Genomic DNA, 22702 nt, shown 5'->3' on the forward strand with positions numbered 1-22702 from the left:
ATATCAGAAGATGACAGTTCTTCTTCTCTTTTGGGGTGGTTGGGTTTTTTTCACCAGACAGTCTACAACATGGGGATTGCTGGGGAACATTTTCAACTGAGCATGTACTTTGGTAGTTTCTTCACGGAGTTTCTGGATCTATGTAAATGATCCGTAGCTGGAACCTCAGTGTAACGTGTTCACACACTAGTGGTAGTCACAACACTTACTCTGAATGTTTTATTGTCTGAGGAGTGACAAAGACTTTTTATTATTTATTTCTATTACAGAAGCTACCTGCATGGATAATGAAAAATGTGTGCCTGCCACAGCTCACAGCCTGGATTTCTGAAGAGACAAAACAGATGATGGAAAGAGACAAACAGTGTGGGTAAGTGAGGAAATGAAAAAACAAAAATGTTTTGCTGTGTAAAAAATAGACTTCTCTCCCTCTGCTTAGTCATTGTCAACTGGCATTCTTCTGCTAACATTGTGTTAAAAACTAATTGTGAAGATGAAATTGCAGAAGCATAACGTGGCAGATTTCTGGAGTTAGACAGATTTTTCCCAAGCATGACGAGTGCTGATAAAATGATAGTAATAATGTTATTTCTGAAAATCTCTGCATTTTTTGAGACAATATCAGCATTTTCAACCAAATACTCTGTGAATATCCTTCCAAATCCAAAGTGCAAATTCCTTCTGATAACTTCTGATTAAAAACAAGATGCTCCTGTAACCATAAATTTGATCATTCCACAACTCAGTTAAGGTCAAAGTTAATTCCTCTAACGGTTCCTTCACACCATGCCAGTCCAGTTTTGGTTTGCAAAGGGAACAATCAATGTGAAAAGCATCAAATACAGTTTTGAATACCTCATATTGCACAGGGCTGGCTTGGGTTAATCTCTGACCACCAATCTTGCTTGCACATCATGTCTCTTCCCCCTGTCTTTTTCTCCCGACCTTATAACTGGCAGAATATGAGAAACTGCCATTCCAATGGGAAGCTCCTTTAAGGTCAATGAAGTGCCAGTGGATGCAGCAAACTGCCTTAATTACCATGCATTGCAGAAGCGGTGCAGGACTACAAATTCTGCTAAAAATCAGGTTTTGTGTTTCTAAAGGGGGTAGCACAAGGGTACCCTCTCCTCATTGATCTTAAGATGTTACAAACATGCAATTTAACAGTCAGTAATGTAACAATGTTATACAAACCTACATTTCACTTGGCAGCAACTGAACCAAAAAAAAAAAATCATTAGAATTCACCAAACATGCTGAAAAAGTCTCACAAATCCTGTAAATGTGTATATGAGAGGCCATAGCTATCACAGCCAGTATCATGATCTTACTCCAGAACACTGCACAGTCCTGCTAAAACACCTATGGAAGGAAAAAAAATCTATGAATCTTTAAATCTTCACCCTTTGGGGATCTTTTAAAATCCTTTTGTAAGACCTCAGGAAATGAGAATCAACGAGTTAGTAGAATGAGAAGTAAAATATACAGGAGTGACTGCAAGGTGTAGAAAGTATGCTTAAAAATTATTTGGAAGGAAAATAATGTGCTGCTTGCATAACACTCAAGCTAGTCACTTTACAATAGCTTTTGAGCATGTTTTCCCTACCCACATTCTTTGGTAGTTGCTTTACATATAAAAGTACTGGCATTAAGGTAACACCTAAAGGAAACTAGTTATAATTAAAATATTTTTTGTCTACAAATTTGTTATTTATCTAATCAGAGATAAGAAAAAATGCAATGTAATTAGAAGACCATGGAGCCCCCAAAGAGGAAAAAGACATTTCAAATAATTTGCAATTAAGCAAACAACTTTTGCTGTTTGCACTATCAGCATACAGCATTTCATGTGCTGAGCAAATCTAGAAAACATCAACTTTTTTGAGGAAAACCCTTAGAAAAGAAGAGTGAAATCTGCTGAATAAATTTTCAACATAAACCGTTCGTCCATTTCTATTTAGGATTTATTTCTTAGCACCCTGGTTTAGAAGGCTATAAGCCAATGCTTGGTTGTAGTCCAACAACATCCCACGTCCCCTGGGCAGATGATTTTACATTATAATAAATTTACGTATTTTAAAACAAAAGCCACATGTGAACCTACAAAAACCTCTGCCAAACAAGGTGCCTTTACTCTTAGGGCAACAACTTGGAGCCTGGGACAGCAAGGTGCAGGGAATGCTTTTTTTAAGGAACATGCTTAAATTCAGGATTTTCCAGATTATCAGGACCTGGCATGACCCCAAATATCTGAAAGATGCTTCCTCAGAAAAATGGGCTCCACAGTACTGACAGCGGGAACAAAGCCTCATCTCCAGCCTGCATAATGCAGCGTCCATCTGGACCGCGGCCACGGTAGCAAGCAACGGGGGCAAATGGAGGAGTGGGCCCAGCCTACAGGTCCCCACTTCGGTGAGCCCATGGTAGCACACCTCAGTGGAAGAGGCTCTGCTCAGGCCAGCCAATCTGCCTCTCCGCAGTTGTATGAGCCACATACCATAACGCCACAAGCTGCCACACCATCGTCTGCGCTGCTCTTCCGTGGAAGCACGTGCCCGAGCCCTGCCATGCCTCTGCTCTGAAGTTTTACCCTGTCCGCGGAAGGTGTCCTAGAAAAGGACCAAAAAACCTCAGACCTGTTGGACCGTTTGTTACCAGCTGTAAAGACTGAAAGCAAGGTGTTAAATGCAGACCTCATGGAAGCAGCTCCACCGTTTCAATAAAAGGACATTCAGTTTATAGTGCATCTTAAGACAGATTCAGTGTCTAAATTCTTAAACTGCCAAGGAAACGTGACATCTCCTGATCCAACAGTGCGTTGGGGACTTGCATGTATCTGCCATAAAATCACAGCATTGCTTTCAGGGAGCGCTATTAGACTTGTCATATGCGCAATAATTGGCTTTTGTTTGAGCTACTTGGACCAGAAAAAAAAAAAAGAAAAAAAAAAGAAAAACCACAAACTTCTCCTGCGCTGACCCTGGGCGCCAGCCATATTGAAGAATGAAGGGTTGTTGGCCTGCGGTGCCAACATACTCCACCTTCACGGGGAGGCCGTGCCCCTCACGCTCCAGCAATGCCAGACGGCGCTGGGATGAGGCGGGCTGGGTCTGGCAGGTGGCGGCACAGGAGGTAGTAAGTGAGAGCAGCACAGCATAACTAGCTGTAGCGTAGCAGTCGAATAATATCCTTGCGTCCTCAAAACTGTAGGAGTGTTTTTGACTTTGACTGCTTCCAATACCTGACAAATATGAGATCATGGCTTCTGGCATTAAAGAAAAGGCAAATTCATAGCCATGTCAGCAAGACTGCCGGTGGTGGGGGGAAGTGTCGCCCACCCTGTCCCAACAGGTAGTCCATAGACTTCAAACCAGGGTCCACTCCTGCCCTGTGTGCTGCCCTTTATATTCACCTGGGCTACACCCATGCAAGCCAGTAGCTACCACAAAGAGATCCTTCACATCACAAATCCTCCTTTGTTTTGAACTGGGAAGAGCGGTGTGGTATGCTACCTCCTAGGTTGGCTTTGTTTGCTGTTTTAACTCTTTGCTGTAAACAATGCTTTTTTCTCAAAATGTGCTTCTTCTAAGGAACACAGAGCTGGGGAAATGAATGAGCAAAAACTGAAATGTGAGAGCAGAGGCAGCCGAGCTTGCAAGCAATGGGCCCAAACACAGCTAGACAACTTCACTATGCAATAAAAGCCTATGAATAATTGATTCTACTAGCTTAAATGAAGACTGGTTTTTGAAAAGCTGGTTTTGGTACCAAAAATAAAAATAGTCTGGACTGAAAAATGTCACAGTGCAACATTTTACAAAATCATCCTCCCAAATGTGCACAAACACCTCATTTTCCAATGATAAGCATTTTGGCACCTAACTTGTTTTACCAGAAAATCCTTGTCTCTGTGAGCTAGTTTAAGGGAGAGCAAGTTAGAAGCAGGGATTTGCACTCTGGAGAATTTATCTATCCCATCGGTAACCATGGCTGTGGCTCATAGGTGAGCGTGCCAGAAGGAGAGATTAAGCAAATGGCTCTAAACTTCAGTGGCACATATTGTTCTGTTGGGTGCATGCCCAAAAACAAAGGGGAGTGTGTGTTTGTGTGTGTGTGTGTGCTCGCATGTGTGTATGTGCAAAAAATGTTACAAATTCATATAATTATGCTGATATTAGCTTTCTTTCTGGGAGACCAGAAGAAAAGAGGGATTGCAGTTATAGGAAGAATATAGTCATGAACTGTATGTTATGAATCCTACAGACCAGTCTGGCCTTTCACTTGGCTAAGCATTTGGCCAACACAGATGCGAGATGCTGAGGTACAAGCAACATGGTAAAAAATGTACAGGTGCAGTAACAGCACAATGAATGAGATCTCCTGTTTACATCAGGTAGCAAGGATGGGCATCAGCTGATGAGGATTTTTGGGCACTTCTATGTACTGTAGCTGAAACACATGAGGGATCCGAAAGGACTTTTCTTCTCTAATTCGGCCTTTAGAGCAAAGAGACAAAAAGACATCAATTGAAAAAGTTAATTTCTGGTTGTTCTTGGTGGAAAGAAACCTCCCAGCAACAGAGTCTGGTGCAGGTACAAGAGCACCAAATATGCCAATGGATGGCCGGATGGAATTTGCCAGAAAAAAATACGCGGTCCAGAGGAACTTGATTCACAGAAATATTGTTTTGTCCTAAAAAGTATTTGTGAAACTGAGTCTGGCTGCTGTTTTCGTGGTTATGCTGCCGATTGGTTCTGTTTCCACTTGCAAGCCTCCATTGGTATCAGCTGTACTGATATTTGCCTCTGAGTTCAGGTTAGCAACCACATGAATCTCTCCTGTCACAGCTACTGCTGAAACATTCAACAGGAAAGCTTGAGGAATTGTTTTGCACTCTGAGGAAGCAATAAAGGGAAGGGAAGAAGGGTAAAGTAAATGACAGATAAAACCAATGAGACCCTTCCTTTTTGCAAAATGAGCCAAATGTGAACAGAGCTAAAAAAAGAAAAAAAAAAGAAAAAAAAAAGGTTAAAGTCTGCAGAAATTAGAAAACAATTAGAAAACTAGTGTGCAGCTCTGAGCACAGATTTCTACATTTCTTGTAGTTTATGCTTCTCCTTCCTAAATCCTTCTGCTGGTAAATGTCGTACATTATTATCAACTTCTGTGTTACCATGGAGAAAAAGAGATGGGGAGAGAATGAATGCAAAACCACAATGGTAGGGAACAGCTTATTTCAATAACAAAAATCAGTACTTTTAGAGACAACATCTACCTTTGAAGGTACAATGGAATCACTCCAAAAAAAAGGTCTTTACTTTTTATGGAAGGCTGGCACTGAATAATATTTTTAAGTCATATCATGGCAGAAAGGGACTTCTGAAGAAATTCCTTGCAACTACGGAGTTATGTAATTGTGGTTTTGGTCAAACTACACTTCAGTTCTGGGGAAAAAACTAAAAAGACATAGAGTGGTTTTCTATGTTTTTTGGCTTTAAGAATTCTCAGCTGAATTTTTTCAGTTCCTAAGTAAGAAGACCCTGGGCATTTGTTGTTATTTTTAAATGCAATTCTGCAAACATAACCTCAAATCTGAAAAAAATCAAGTGATATTCTTTCTGGTTTGAGTATCACCAGAAACAGCAGAAGGCCTGAAAGACATATTCTGTTCTTCATTTATTTCCGTGCAGTGCCACAAAATTCAGATAATCCAGAATGCAAGATGCAAGCAAAAATCCAATTTCCGCTGATACCTGTGCTAATACTTCAGTGAGGATGAAAAGGAAGAGGAATCAAAATACACTTTCCTTTTCGTTAAAATACCTATGATTTTGATTCAAAGTAGGTAAAGATTTTATAAACAAGAAGGTTCTTGATCTAGAATGAAATCAAGTTTTGTGGTGCAGTGAAAATACCATGTCAGAAGTTTATTTACTTCTCCTGGGAATCACATTTTCTCTTGTCAGCATGTTTACAAATCATAGAATCATAGAATCATTTAAGTTGTAAAAGATCTCTAAGGTCATTAAGTCTGATCATTAACCTAACACTCCCAAGTCCTCCAATAAATCGTGTCACTTACCACCACATCTGCACATGTTTTAAATACCTCCAGGGATGGTGACTCAACCACTTCCTGGGGCAGCCTGTCCCAATGCCTGACAATCCTTTCAGTGAATAATATTTTCCTAATATCCAATCTAAACCTCCCCTGGTGCAACTTGACCTGTCACTTGCTACTTTGCAAAAAGAGACCAACACCCTCCATGCTACAACCTCCTTTCAGGTAGTTATAGAGAGCAAGAAGGTCTCCCCTCAGCCTCCTTTTCTCCAGGCTAAAGAATCCCAGATCCCTCAGCCACTTCTCACATGTCTTGTCCCCCAGACCCCTCACCAGCTTCATTGCCCTTCTCTGAACTCTCTCCAGCACCTCAATGTCTTTCTTGTAGTGAGGGGCCCAAAACTGAACACAGGATTTGAGGTGCAGCCTCACCAGTGCTGAGTACAAAGAGACAATCACTTTCCTTGTCTTGCTGATCACACTATTTCTGATATTGGCAAGTACTTGTACTTGCTACAAACTCTGCACAAATAGCTTTTTCTAATTAAAATATTACACTTGGTATAATAACTATTTTATTGGGAAAAAAAGTACTATACATTTGCCTAGAGCGTTTTACTAAGATTGGGCTCGATGAGTGTACATTGATTATAATGCCACACACTGGAGCTGATAGATCTGGTCTGGTATTTGTTGAAACACTACATTCATTGGGCGATGAAGCCCTGCAATAAAAAGAAACTAATGGAAGCAATTAGGAAAGAACACCTGTCAGTGGAAGACTGCAACCTCTACATTGACCATAGCCAGAAATTGCTCCCAATTGTTATTCACAACAATGGAAGGCCTCTGGACTGTGAATGTAGGCAATGATGGACTGCAATAAAATTTGTAAATGAGTTTTCACATTGTCCAATAAAATTCTATGACTTTGTCAATCTGTGTTGACACAGACCTACACATGGCTAAACAATAAAATGATGTAAGAGAGGTGCTAATCACTATCGTTGGTGAAAAGTATCTTTGCACCTCTGAAGGACCTGGGTCCAAGTTTTCCATTGCTCACAAATTGGTCTGAGTCTTTTGGTTTCATCCTAATCTCTGGTGGAAGTTTAGCCTTATCAGGTAGGTTAGATCAGCTAGTGTGCTCCATTCCACACCCAGGACTGTAATAATAAAGTTACTTGTAAGTCAGCCATGGCAGCAAAGTTGCAAGGAAAATGTCTTTCTGCACTACATGGCTTTAGCCAGTAGATGACACAGAACTGCACATTTTACTAGCAATTTATTTTACTTGTTACCTGAATTCTAGACAAAAACTGTCCACAAAAGTAGCAAGTTTTAAATTTAAGAACTAGAGGGACTGTTAGAAAAAGATATTCAGGTAAAAGCATATGCGTCTCTTCCAGTTCTGAGCTGGACAATAAATGTTTAACGCATAATTAATTCCTCAGCTTTCCCTGTGAAAATAAGGAAATTGAGGGGAAGAGGTAGAGCAACAGAATTGGAGAGGATGAAGGGGTGTAGGGAGAGAAGAAAAAGAGCTGCTATGAGGAGTCTGTTACACAGAATCACAGAATCACAGAATGTTAGGGATTGGAAGGGACCTCAAAAGATCATCTAGTCCAATCCCCCTGCCAGAGCAGGAACACCTAGGTGAGGTTACACAGGAAGGCGTCCAGGCGGGTTTTGAATGTCTCCAGAGAAGAAGACTCCACAACCTCCCTGGGCAGCCTGTTCCAGTGTTCCGTCACCCTCACTGAGAAGAAGTTTCTTCTCAAATTTAAGTGGAACCTCCTGTGTTCCAGCTTGAACCCATTACCCCTTGTCTTACTGTTGACTGTCACTGAGAAGAGCCTGGCTCCATCCTCGTGACACCCACCCTTTATATATTTATAAACATTAATGAGGTCACCCCTCAGTCTCCTCTTCTCCAAGCTAAAGAGACCCAGCTCCCTCAGCCTTTCCTCATAAGGGAGATGCTCCACTCCCTTAATCATCTTCGTTGCCTTGCTGTTCACAGTGACATTCTTGGACTTGGCATGCTGTATTGCATGTGAACCTGAAAGGCCTCTGAACATCAGATCTTCATGTCCTGCAAATGGCCATGGTGTTGGCAAGGGAGATACAGGTAGGACAGGCACAAGATCTCCAGTAGAGACCTGATAAGTTGATCAAACTTTGCTTTTGAAATTATTATCACCAAAACCTTGTAGAAAAAAAGTCCTCCTGTTTTATAATTGCGTGACTTTTAAAATTATTAGTAACTAAATCTTGTATATTGCAACTGTTCTGGAGAGAACAGGTAATTCCCTTTTGCTTAAATATACTTGCCCTCACTGCTGTAACAGGACTAAGTGGGACTACTTCATGCCTCCAAAAACACCCAACCATAATGAAGGTTTAACCAATAGACTTAATTTAATTCCATAATGATGAGCTAATTCTCTTCAGGGTGTAATTTTCTGTTCTCTACAGATAGTAGAACACTTTTTTTTTTTTTGGCAGAACTGTTTACACACAGTAAGAAACAAATTTGTATATAGAAATGGATTAATTAGAAATTGATTAAAGAAATATAAATTGTAAGAGTAATTTAAAAAATCTTGCACCCATAATTTCAATGTACTTTTTAGGAGGCAGATAATTACTACTAAATTTCATTCTCTCTCTTCTTTTTTCTATCTTTTTTTTATTTTTTTTTTTTTAGGAACCAAATATAGCTGAGATTTCTGTAGATGTGCTCACCATCTGAGGTATACTTCTGTACCTTCCAATTAAGCAGACTACTTCTGAGAATAGCTTTTACCCACTATTTCGGAAGTATCAGAAAGATGCATCAAGACAGTTCTCTCTTCATTATTTATTCAAAACCTAACAGTGATTTGCAGCAGAAACATGCTCCTTACCCCCAATTCCAGCCAGTCCAAACTCTGTGCATGAAAGCTTATACCCATTGGATAATTTGACAAATTTAAAACATGGAAATACAATATTTTATTGCATCCATCTGAAATTGTTTCTTAAACTCTCACTTTCATTGAAAAGGAAAGTAAATGATTCCTTGGAATAAAAGTTTTCAACAGTGAAGAATTCAAACAACAGATTTACTATAGGTTCTGTAGCATGAATAAAGAAATATAAAAGGATTCATTGAGTAACTGTTTCCTCTGCTTTAGTCTTTTCTTGTAGCAAACTGTGAAAGTGGGAAATAGTAGAAGGGAAATGAACATGTTCCCCTCTTTCTCCAAGTGTGGAAATTCATCACATATTTTGTGAGATGAGACAGGTGCACAAACAGCTGAGGGTGAGTCAGCACTGCACCCATCTGACAGAGGAGGCTGGGTTCATACATCCTGGAGAACAGACCTTTGCAGTGCACAGAGACAGCGTATGGGCAACACGCACAAGCTGCAACAAGAGAAATTGCGATGAGATACCAGAAAACAAATGTTCACTGTGAAGGAGGTGAAACCCTGGAACAAGTTACCCAGAGAAATCTTGGAACCTCTGTCCTTGGAGAAACTCAGACTTGTCCAGACAAGGTGCCTGATGCAAATAGCCTTCTGTTGAGAAGGGGGTTGGATCAGATAGGTGGCCTTTTGAGTTAATTTCTTTCCTAAATTGCTCTATGAGTCTACAGAGCTATCTTGGAAGTTGCTGGAAAGAGGAAATCTCTACCCCTACACTTACAATAAAGTTTCTTTAAAAAATCAGTAATATCACCCTTGAGTCACTGGGAAATAAATGAAAATAGTGTTCACAATGGAGCAATCTGCCTATAACCTGTGGTAATGTCCATTGTAGTCAGGAGGAAGATGAAGATGAAGCCAAATTACTCACCGCTAATGCTTGAAATAAAAAGAGAACTGAATGCAAAGCAAGAAAAAAAATACAAAAGCCTCTTTTTTCCAGAGGGACAGATCTATCAGAGTCTGGACACACAGCCCCATAGTGAGACTATGATGAGAACATGAGTCATTATGAACACCTCTGGGATTCATTTTTTTATGAGAATGGTGCCTGATCACAGATAATGGCATTCATGTTTAATGATAATTTCACCAAATGGACAGCTTTTCCCTTCTTTTTTTGTCTTTCTGTTTTCCTTTAGGGAAATTCTGCTCATCAGCAAACGTGCAAAATAGATGGACTGATACAAGACTTCATGGGTGCTCTCTTTTTCTTTCATCAATGAACATTTAACAAACTTTAGTACCTTAATATAACTTTAAAATGTAAAATAGCTATTTATGTTTCAGGCAGTTGTTTTACCTGAGCCATATGATAACTTATTGTTCCTCCTGGGATTATTTCCGGTATAAACTGCATTCTGAAACATCCTTGCCTTGTTTGCAGTCTGGTTCCTTTGTTTGATAATGTGCTTATGACCAGCGTGGATGGGGCTATTTGCCTGGAGGTCATTGAATGTCTCTTTGGTTTCAATCTTCCTTGGCTTAAGCTAGGTTATAGCTGAAAAAAAATGAATACTTTCTTCTTAGGATCACAGGTGGGCAGCCTTATTCACATATAATAGTGCTTTACTCTTAGACTTATAAAATGTGGAAATTCTTAGTTTGTTCTGCAGAAGTTGATCTGCACAGGACAAGGTGTTAAGTTAGAGCTTGAGGTGGGACATCTGGCAAGCAAGTGTGGCGCAGTACAGCACCCTAGGAGATCACTTAGAGTGAAATTATTTGTGATTTCCTCTATGCACAGAGGTCTCCCTGCATAAAATCTCCAAAAACGGCCTCACCAGGTACTTGAGGAAACAGCTAAAGCACTGAGATTTGATTTTCATCATGCTTGTCTGGGTATTTAGTAGCATACATATTTATCATGCTAACTGATACAGAAGTTATGTTTAAACTCTTTAGTATTCAAGACAATAGTTATCAAACTTTTATTTTAATTTTCTGTTAATGGAATGGAGTGGATCAGATATGAGAAGAAACAGAAAGATGGGAAGAGGGAATATGCAGAAAATCTTAGCAAAAAATATTTCTTAAACAGAGGAAGATTAACTAAGCTGCTAGTCCAAAAGAATAAAGCAATCTGGCTGGCAATGCCACAGCAAAGAAGCATCAGAGATGTACACTAGGAATCAAAATCAAAGATTGTTTGGATGTCCACCGCAAAATAAGGTATTCTTTTGGAAGGGACAAAAGTATAATATGTGCCTAAGAGTATCTTGAGTTCGATACACAAATTCATACTGTAATATCTTTTCCCATTTAAATGTCATTAGTTCCTACACTGCATTTCTGTATTCATCCGTTATGCATAATAAGCAGGAATTATCTGAAAAGACCTCACAATGCTGATACATCCCATTAATTCCCTGATCAGAAAATATTTACCAGGAGTTGGTTTAATCTCATCTGAACGTTACCCACGTCTAAACAGTCACTCTAGTAATTCAAGAGAATCCAGCTTTTCCAGGGCATGTTTCATCTGGCCTCTAGGACAAGTACTTTAGAATGAGATGAACCCCACAAAAGTATGACTTAGCCAATCTGCTTCTGTTGGGCTAGGAGGATTCACTTCCTGGAGTTGTCTAGCTCTATTCAGTGACTTCAGAGGAAGTCTACACAAATATTTGAGATAAAATGCCTGACTTCTAGGTAACTGAAGTATCTGCCTAGGTTAGTAAGTATCCACCAAATACTATTTCAAGAAAATTGTCGTCCTATCAGTTGTAGTAAATCCAAGTTCTGTTTCTAGAGCAAAATTTAGTATATACTTAATACAGTGTTATTAGCATAATAAATAAGTTACAACTGTGCAAAGTAACATAAAGAGAGAAATAATTTAAATTTTGCCAGGAATCATCTCCAAGTTTTGCATTACTCTCTCAGTTCCCTAATGCATGGAGCCCTCTCCAATATGTCTCCTGTCCCAGTTGCCACCTACTGCAATGACTGGCAAGCAGCAATGGCTCCATATGGTCTTTTCATTTCTTATTGTCATTTCTGGCAACTTTCACACTAATTTTTTGGCCCACCAGAAAGGTGTGGCTGTGCTGGCATAAAGCAGTAGGCCAGGAAGATCTCAGTTTTGTGCACGTTGAAAAGGCCCTTCATTCTGGTCACAGTAACACTGGGCATCTGTGATTGAGCAGGCTTTGTCAGAAGTCTAGGATCCACTTGCTCCGGTGTCCTATTCACTGCCTTAAAAAGGTAACAGCAAATTATTAGCAGGAGCAGTTCTACTATATGCTATATTCATCCCCACAATACCCAGATATCAAATTATTACCCAGATTTTGAAAACTGCTCAAAAGACTCAACTTTCTTTTGTTTAATGTAGCTGACAAATTTAGGTTGATTAAGAATAACTTATAGCATTAGTAGAATAAAGCTCACTTTTACGGGGCATTGGAAAAATTGATCCCAGGCATTGACAAACAAAGGAATCCATTGAGAATAACCATGCACACAGCAAATTCTCAGTCTGCAGTTGGCCTTATAATAGTGAACTACTGCTGAGAAGTCAAGGTCATTTCCAGTGTGTTAATCTCAAAGCATCAGGACAGGATCATGCTTTTAGTCTGGTAAACATAGAAAAAACACATAGTTGTGTGAGTAATTAAAACGTTGGGTGCCCCACTGGTCATTCCTAACTCAGTTATCAGCAAGAATCTCACTAATCATAAGTCAGGGATGAGTCTGTGCATGTGCTGTACATGTGGCTTTCTGCATATGTCTGCACATCATTTCACAGGAAACTATTTCACACTACACCAGCTTGGTGAGTAGCTGTTGTTCACACCCACCAAGAAATAAGTACATGTGAGAATAATACCTTTACAACTTTGAAATGTCCTTAGACAGACTTTTAATCTCCAGGCCATCAACCTGCTGTGAACTCTCCTCCTGACTTTTCACACTTACAGAGAACAGGAGTCAAGCAACACACCATAAGGCAATATGAAAAGACAGAAAAATTCTGGGAAGTGCAAAATTAAGTGTAAATAAAAATATGTCATCTTTTAAAAATATGTGGCTGTTTCATCTTATATTTAAGCATAAGCATGCATACACTGATATAAATTGGCTAAGTAAATTAGATTGCAATGCTCAAAATGCAAGATGATACTGATACATGCTAACAATAGTCTTCAATTCCATCTCCTTAGTGTCTGCTCCATATGTCATGACTGGCACAAAAACACCAGTAGTTAAAACACCTGTGTTTTCACAGATTTCCTACTAACATTAAGTTTAACCTCTGAAGGCCTTTTCATTCAGTCTGCTACTATTATTTCTGTATTGAATACTTAGCAAGTATAGAGCACAACAAAGTTCTTGACCTCAGGATCTTTTAGCTGAAGGCCTTGATATGGCGCTAGAATAAAACTTGATATCAACACCAATTGATCATTTTTAGAGACAAAAAGAAAAGAAAAACAAAGACAATACTTGCTTAACTGCATCCTTTTAAAGAGGTAACATACAAAAAGGAAGGGCAAATCAGGCTGAGCAGGAGACTTAATGTCTAATGAAAACAAACCATAATATTTGCAGATCTTATGTTTTGATTTCTCTTTTTCTGGTTTTGTTATTTACTTGGTGAGGAAACAGTGTACTGTTCTATGATATGGAGAAATGATCACTGGCAGGTGAAAAGCAACAATGTGAGGTAAGGATGGATTTTAAAGAAGATGGCCTTGATAATTGACACGGAGGCAGAAGGTTGCTTCAAGGACAGGGAAAAGCTCACACTAGGGATTATGGGAAGAGTGTATGGATGGAGAAATTATGTGGAAAGCAAATTAGTAAAGTAAACCAGGAATATGAGGAGAGAGCAGAATCCAAAACTTTGAACATGAAGAACCCTACTCTTGTAAAAGACAAAGATTTCAAATGAAAAGGGAGTAAACTGAAGTCATTGTCGGTGCTTTATGACCTTCAGGATATTAGGAGAAGAGGAAAGGGAGATGGGGAGAAGAATGCCATGTACATCAAACAAAAGTGACCACGGCATCAAGAGGAGAAAATATCTGAGGCAATGGAAGTGTACCAGTGAGAGAACTACTGAAAAATTCAATTGAAGAGTTAGGTAGCTAAGAAAGCAGATTTAATTTCAAGAAAATAATCTGTGCGAGGTAAGTGGGCATACAGCACCATGTCAGGTTCGCGTAAAACCTAAATTTCTGTTTGTGAAGACAGAATTTTGCAAACTTTCCTTTCTTATTCTGGGAGAGAGTGTTTTCTGTTCCTTAGTTTACTACAAAGGAGCTAAGCAGACCCTTGATCTTTATTATCACTGGGATTCACAAAACCTGAGGGGTAAATTCATTCCTTTTAACAAGATAACATCAGTTTTCCAGCTGAATGTTTCACTTTTTTGAGTTTACTTGAACAAGACAGCAGACAGCTGAAAATATGATTAACAGCCAAGGTCAGCCAGGTAGAATTTTGTTTTTTCCAGACACTACTAAATGCCTCACATTCTTCAGAGTCTTCATTTCCTTTTCCTCTAAAACTGCATCACAACACAAGCTGCATCCTGAGCAAACACATCTCCCTAGATGAAGCACATATATATGACTTTCTAAATGACTCGGTTTACCCAACCTTCTGTCTAGAATGAATCTCTCCTTCCTTGTCACTGTTGTCAGTTGAATCCTCCTCATCTGGATACCAGAGGATGTGAACAGAACAGCTCTGCACACAGTGCACAGATGGGGCAGCCCATCCAATTTAATTTTAAGAAGTCAAAATGGCAGTTGTTCTCACTGAACTTTGGATATTTACAAAGAATGCCGCTTGGTAGGACAGTTTTGGTTTACTTTAAACAATTCGAAAAAATTTCACTCTACAATTGCCTGCAACAAAATGTCACCTCCCCATAAAGAACGACTAAGACAGGCAACACTGAACTTCACAAACAGGCTGTCTGACAATCTTGCTCTGTCAATACATGATAGAGAATCATCATCCAAACAAACCAGACAAGCTGTCTCTTTTGACATCTGTTCCTGCTTCAGTACATGAATTATCCTCTTAGGTTATCCCATTTTCAGCTGCTTCAGCATGGATGCCATCTCATAATTTACCTATTCCAACAATTTATCCATCTTTTCAACGATGTGCATAAGTGAAGGGATAAATAATATAGAAGGAATAACCAGTAAAACATGACTGACATTTTCTGGGATGAGAAATGTGTAAAATGGGAGCACAGAGGGCTATGGTTTGGCGTGGAATTCTTAAAAATTCCCTATATGGCTTTAATAAAATGTTTTAAGCAATCGGTACTAACAGTTTGTGAATATGTGAAGCTCTAAGATTACTCTGTTTATTATCATTGCACTAGTGATAAAAACCACATCCCCCCCCCGCACACACACACAGTTCCAGGGAATGGAATTTTAGTTTTTGTTGACTTTTAGGTTCTATCATATTATGGATAGTAATAATTACCTTCTGTCACAACCTGCTCCAATGCAAGCACTTCTGTCTTCTTGCTGAGCCTTTTCAAGTGTAATTCAGGTATTTTGTGTGCATCTGAGTACCATGATACACTTATGTCTCCTCTTAAGGAAAGTAAGGCATTTTTTCTTCACGACCATCATCATATAGCAACTGGGGAAGTACTGTGATTCACATAAGCTGGGCTGCTAGATGAAGGGAAAGTCTTAAATGTCTTTAATAAAGTGATTGATAGACTTTCACCATGAAACAAAAACATAGAGCTGGATAAGAATATCTTGGCTAAAACAAGCAGAGAATCTGATACTTGCAGACGGCTCAGCCAAATCAATCATAATAAAATCGAGAGGAACAGAAAGATTCCACATAAAATTACAAAGGCAACACTTTTGCATACTAAGAAGTAACATTTCATGAAAGTAGAGTGATAGTTTTTCTTAGGGCATGATTTGGCTCAGAAGGATGGAGAATCTGTGCATGATACAGATGAAAAAAGTTTAGAGGCTTTAAATTATCATCCAAAAAATGCACAGGGTAGAAAGTGATGGCCATTTCTCCCTTATCTGAAAAATGAACCAGGACCATTTGTCCAGAGCTGGGTAGGTTCTGCAGCGCTGTAGCTCAGTGGGCGTTAGCTGCTCACTACATTCACCAAGTACCAAACCTGAGCTAATAGAACAGAGGAGGCACCTGAAGGAACCAGATCACATCTGGAGGCTAAAGTGTATTTGTTGATGGGGTCCAAAATTAGAAGTTTGTATTTTTAGCACAACACAACATACCTCACAGAAGGTACAGACGTATCAAGTTTCCCCTAGTAACTGGATGACATAGCAAGCAGGGTCATTAATAAAAAGTACTTTTAGATCAGTATCAAAAAGGTCCATGATAATTTTGCAAATATTTCTGAATATGAAGTTAATATATAAGCAAAGGTAGTGGATTGGTGAGTTTCCATTTCAGCATACATTAACATTTTGCAAGGGAAAATCATTACAAATGTACAATTGCAAGTAGCAGTCCCCATCAATAGCCTTGCCAGAAGAGTGACCCAGCTGGACTGTCTTATCAAGAGTACATCTCACTATGCAGCAAAAAAAATTCTCTTCATATTTAATGACAGTCAGCTGACTGATATATTACTGTCATTTTAAACTATTATGTGTACTCAGTTTTCTTATTCTGTAGGGCACTAAAGTGTGCAAAACACCAAGAGCTGCAAAAATTCTCCTTTGTGCTTTCAGGAGGCGAAGTTTGTCTTTTTTCTTATTATCCTTTAAGTAGCTCTGCAGGAACTAGGATACCAACACCACAACTATTTTTGGCCAGCAGCCACTCTCAAAAGAAATGAAGTTTCCATGGCTGAATTAAGAATAAAGAGTTCAGGAGATGCTTTGCAAGAAAAATCCAATGAGAAACCATATTGGTCTATTTATTTTTTGGCTATCTTTACAATGAAATAACATCTGTGTACCAAAGCTCATTTATGTATACTGTACTCTCACAGTCATCACAAACTTGGAGGTGAAAATGAAGTTGCCACAAATGTTTCTGCTTTAGTAACTATAAATACCAGCAAATGTAATTAATTCAGCAGCAAAAGTTTCAACTTCCTACAAGGTATCAGTGATGGAGAAGTAAGAACAGAAAACATATACAACGCAGACACCAAAACTTTAGATCCCTGTGATGAAACATTTTTAATTTCTAGCAACCTTTTGTTTAGGATATTTCCTCTGATTGGAACAATCAAAGAATTTCTATACTAAAAATTTAGTTATACTGTCAGATTTTAGTTTTAACCAAAGATCAGTAAAATGTTGGTCTTTATTCCCTGAGAAGATGTGATTGGTTTGGTTGGTGAAGAAGCCAAACACTAAAGTTAAATAAAGAATTGTGTAAAATACTGCCTCTTTCACAGAAAAGAAATTAAGGTTTATAAGCTTTATTTTACTATTTCTGATATTTTGCTCCATCTCAACACATTTTAACTTCAAAAACCAAGATCTACCACTTCCTAGAGCTCATCTTCCAAGCACTGAGAAGAAAGAATTAAGCCTAGAAACTGAAGCAGTGTTACCAGAAAATATGGTCTCACCTGACCCCTCAAAACCCAGCAATTTCCATTGCACATGAATGAAAAATTCAGCAGGCTGTGACTGCAGAATGCAAGAAGGAAAAGGCCCTGAAGAAGATCCTCTAGAAGTGTAGTAGGAAATGTTCTTAAGAGTAAGATTCAAGTACACACAAAACCACATTTGCACAGAGGAATGGATCAAAGTCACAAGTGGACCTGGCTTAGTCCAAACTCAAGGATGTGAGTTCAAGTCCATCTGTTTGAGTTGGTATTACCATAAGTTTTGCTGTAGTTCCTAAGACACACAGTGCCCGCAAAAGTCTTGACTGTGCTGTTACTGAAAGGAGTGTCAATATCAATAGCAAAAGTTGACAGGGTTTCTGAGAAGCAGTAGCAGATTCTTGATGGCAATATAGGTAATCACCTTAATTTTTAATCTTATGACCCTCTCTATTTCAAATTAAATTGTTAAAATGTGAAGTGATGCATTGATTTTTCCATAAGTTACATGTGTTCAATTACTTGATTTTATGTTTTCGTTTTCTTGTAGATAGGGAGATGGGTCTGAACAGAGTAATACAGCAGAAATATCACTAGTATACAACTAAATTTCCAAAGTAAATCACCCACAGGCAGCAGAATGCAAGTACCACAGGCGCGAGGAATGATATAACTGATACATAGTACTTCTGTTGTCTTGACAGAGAGCATTTACTTCCCAAACCCACAAGTATGGGCTAGCATTTTTGAGACAGCTTCCAATAAAGAGCTCAAATGAGTTCCTATAGGTTCACCGGTGCTACTGTGTGAAATAATGTCTTACCACACTTTAACATCCACCATGTATATTGATATCCCCTTCTTCATTCTCTTATTACTGAGATTCTTATTCTTGCAATTGCAGAGGAAGACCAATTCATAGAATTAGCCTGGAACAAACCCCACAGATAAAACAACCCCCCTTTTTTTTTTTCCTCCTTCTCTACGAGATAGTTAATCAGCTGAGTATTCTTCACACTCCTTTATTATTATTTTTCCCCTGCAACGACATAATTCTGTCCAATATTAAGCACGCCTTGCAGCATGAAATAAGATCACAACCAGAGCTACATAGGATTCAGAGTTGCAATGGAAATATTGAAGCCAAGCATTTGATGTTAGCCACCTGTGTTTTAGAAGGAGAATAACTTTGTCATACGAAGATTTCATGTTAGTGAGAGACAATTTCATTAGATGTACAGATCGCTCATTATTCCAGAACTGACCCAGAGTGTAACAAGGAGTCCATTCTGCCCTCACAGAGAGGAGTACAAATAATATGAGCTCAAATGGAGATATACTGGTGTACAAGCTGGAGCCAGACTGTCGTGAATATCTGTGTTTTCACTCTGTTGGGTACAAATATTTCAACTTAACCTCCACATAACCTGCAAATATTCTAGTACAGAGGAGTTCGTTTTCTAGTGTTGCTTGCCTACTGCCATTCCCAAAACTTTCTGGGCTGCTTTTGGCAGTCAGTACATCTTGAGATCTTTATTTAGCACTCATTCAATCACATTTTGGAAAAGGTTATGAAAGTCAACAAGAGTTTTCCTCTTTTCTTGTGAGCTGGGGCATAGATTCTTGGACTGCTATGTAGGTTAAATGAAAGTTTTTTACCGTGCGGTTGTAAATGATGCAGAGCAGTCACTCTGCATCAAAACTAGCAAAGGCATTGTCTTCTAGTGATCATTTTACGAATTACATCAGTCTTTTTCCAGGAGGCACTATATGTTTACTTATTTCCAGCTGATGGTCTCTTGAAGGCCGTGTATGTGCAGTAGCTCTGGAGCATGTTCTGAGCTGGGTGTTAGCCCACGTGTCTGAAGGCAATCTCTCACAAAACACATTTCCTCCCTTAGACATTACTATGCGTAGTTGTTTTTAACATTCTATTTGATGACAATATTTAAAATTGAAAAACCACAAGGTCAGGCCTGTTTTAGCTTTTCGTGTATCTGCAAAAGAGAAACAGGGATTATGAACAAATAAATGTGCAGAGATATATACAGGCACGTATATTCTGGCTTTAATCTTGTTTGAACAATGTAGCCAGATAAAATGCCACTGTCCTTAGCGTAACTCAAAATCCAGCCTACAACTCATGATTAATTTTATATACATATTTAATTTCTACTTCCTTTTTATATCACTGAATACCTCGTTAATTTTTTCATTCCTCCCAGAGATAAACCTCTGTTTAGATATCTTTATAGTCGATCTTTACCTAAAGTGAAAGTTTACTTATCTAAAACAAATATTACCATTTTTAGCACTGTTTAATATCTTCGAGAATTTTAACCCGTTAAACTGCAAATCTGATGCATTTACAATTTTTTTTTGATACGAACAAAAACATTATTAACATGGACCTAGGAACATGTTATTACAAAGGAAAAGGGGACAGACCAATAAAAGTTATCATTCCTTACACCAAAACTCTGCCTTAGGAAGGTTAATTGTCATATTCTGCTGCATGTGGCAGGTAGTGTTATAATGAAAGCGTCTGGGTACTAGAGGATTAGAGTACTGTACACAGCTCTAGCAAACAGAATGAATAATTGAAATCCAGTGCTTTTATGCTTCACTGAAAAAAAACAATATTTCATGGCACATAAAGTTATTCAGCTTATTTGCATTAAGGTTGAGTGATCACTACTGACCAAAACAGAAGCAGTGATGGTACCTTGATGTAAGTGGTGAAGAACATTCATAAATATTCTTAGGAAGCAAGATGTACCTGCATTTAATCAGTACTTATTAAAATTTTATTCCCTATAGTTATTCAACAGGATCTGTGGTATAAAAACATAATTACAAAAATCAGATTTGAGCTCATTTGACAACAGAAGGGTTTTATGGTGACCTATCTCCAAATGTTCCTATTTGTAATTAAATGCAGTGATCAGCAGTAAGGATTTTGAAGCTGTTTTAGTAGTTCCGCTATTCTGCTTAACATGTGGCACCCGTAATAATTAAAATGATACTAACACATGCACAATTTTATGGCCCTTATGGTGCAACCCATTATGCCAAATAAGGGCCTCTGTTTTCACAGCATACTGCACATGGTCTCATTACACCCACTTTTCTTTTCCTGTCTTCACACTAACAACTGTTAAAGTGAATCAACACACGAAACGTACTATAACAGCTTAGTGTTTATGATATGTGTGCTGTTAGTCAGTGAACAGGAAAATCTAAACATTTACTGTTTATGTAAAGAATAGCGTTAGTGTTAGTGAATTGCTTGGGTCTGCTTACTTTATTATCTAGATCACAAACATAATGACGGGAGTCAATGGTACCTATATTTCCCCTTTGCTTTGCTCTCCCATGTAGATGTCTATACGAATTAGAGGAACTTCACATTTGCAGTTTCTGAAAGCTTTTCTGTTATGTAGTTTTGCTTTTCTGTTACGTAGTTTTGCTTTTCTACATGAAAGCAAGAGAAAAATATTTCTATCATATACTCCCACCATAAAAATATATATATATGTATATATATTTCCGTAATTTTTTTCTTCTTCAACATATTGTGCTTGCACTAGTTTGGTATATATAAGGTGTTAGAAAGTTACACAATTTTCCTGTGGAACCTCAGGAAATTCTACAAGAAACTGGGAATTCTAGATTAGTGCTTTTTTATCATGAATAATTTTGCAATTACGCAGCTACTCAAAGACCTCCTACACTCATTTTACAGTCATCAGTTTGGAATGACTTTCACTCTCTTGGTCTGGGATCCATTCCAAGGGAAGTCCCATAGGTGGGACACCAATGGATTGAACTAAATCTATCCTCTGCATTTCATATTACAGCTTTGTGTGAACATTAGTTGAAAGTTCATATAAAGAGTAACAACCTGTCCTTTCATTTTCTCCCCTTTTCCCTTGTGGACTGCCACTTAATCCTAACAGTTTCAGGAATTTGCTGTGTTATCAGTGGAAAGGGGAAACTAAAGCCCCTAAATGTGCATGGCAGAACAAGTCCATTGATTTCAAAGACATGAAGCGAAAATCATCACAAAGTTACAGTGGCTGGACTCCAGTTGTGATGAAAATAGAGAAATCAACCAGAAAATACTAAAGCGTGCAATATATAGGTGCCAGATATACATTAGAGTGCATCTTTTTCTAAAAAAAGGGCATCTAGAACCGTAAGATTCTGAACAGCAGCAGGGGGAGATGCGAGGGGGAGGACCAAGGCAAAGAAGGACGATATCTTAATCGTGTAACAACAACTCCTTGGCCTGTTCTGAAACAACCTTGGTAAAAACAAAACAAAACAAAACAAAAAACCAAAACACCCAAATCACTGATACTAGAAAAGACTAAGAGAAAAAGCACCTGATAATTACCTTCTGTCTGAACTTGAAGAAAGTTGAGTTCCACGATCCCTTTTTCTTTGATTAAAACGAATGTTTGTGATCAGCATTACTATTTACTACCCCATGATCAAAAACAAATAACCCACTTTGTTTGTTTCTTACTGCAAATGAATTAAATTAGACGCCATTAGGAGCACTAGCTGTTTATATCCTTGTTTCAGCAGTGGTAGTATTTGAAGTTTCCTGCGGTAAGTTCATTACTCGTATTTTGTCCAGAATTAGTGAAGCGTGCTGAAAATTGCTAATGACAGATGTTTCTCCACTCTGTCACACTTCTTGTATCATTTGATTTGGAAAGCAACATACGGTGTTCTGCTCTATCAGTATGTCACAGACTGTCTGTAAACAGCTGGTCATAACTCAGTTCAGTGAAAACCATTACTTTCCAATGAAGTGCTGGACACCCTCCAAATTGCATTTTGGCATGGCCTGAGCTGCATAATGCACAAAGTTCTTCTGTTCTGAGGTTACCTAAGGAAGGATTTTTCTCCCCCTTTCACTTGTTTATTGTGTTTCAGGAAACAAAATATGATTTTAAATGGTTAGATAAGGGATGAGCAGCACAGGAGATAAAAATGCTTTTTCTTCTCTCAGGAACCCATAAAAGCTGTGACTGGTGCTGTGCTAAAAGAAAAAAAAAAATGCAACCCTACCTCACTGTTTGTGCCTCAGGTTGAATGGGGTGTATTATCGGG

Source organism: Caloenas nicobarica, chromosome 2, assembly GCF_036013445.1.
Source record: "Caloenas nicobarica isolate bCalNic1 chromosome 2, bCalNic1.hap1, whole genome shotgun sequence".
NCBI lineage: Eukaryota > Metazoa > Chordata > Aves > Columbiformes > Columbidae > Caloenas > Caloenas nicobarica.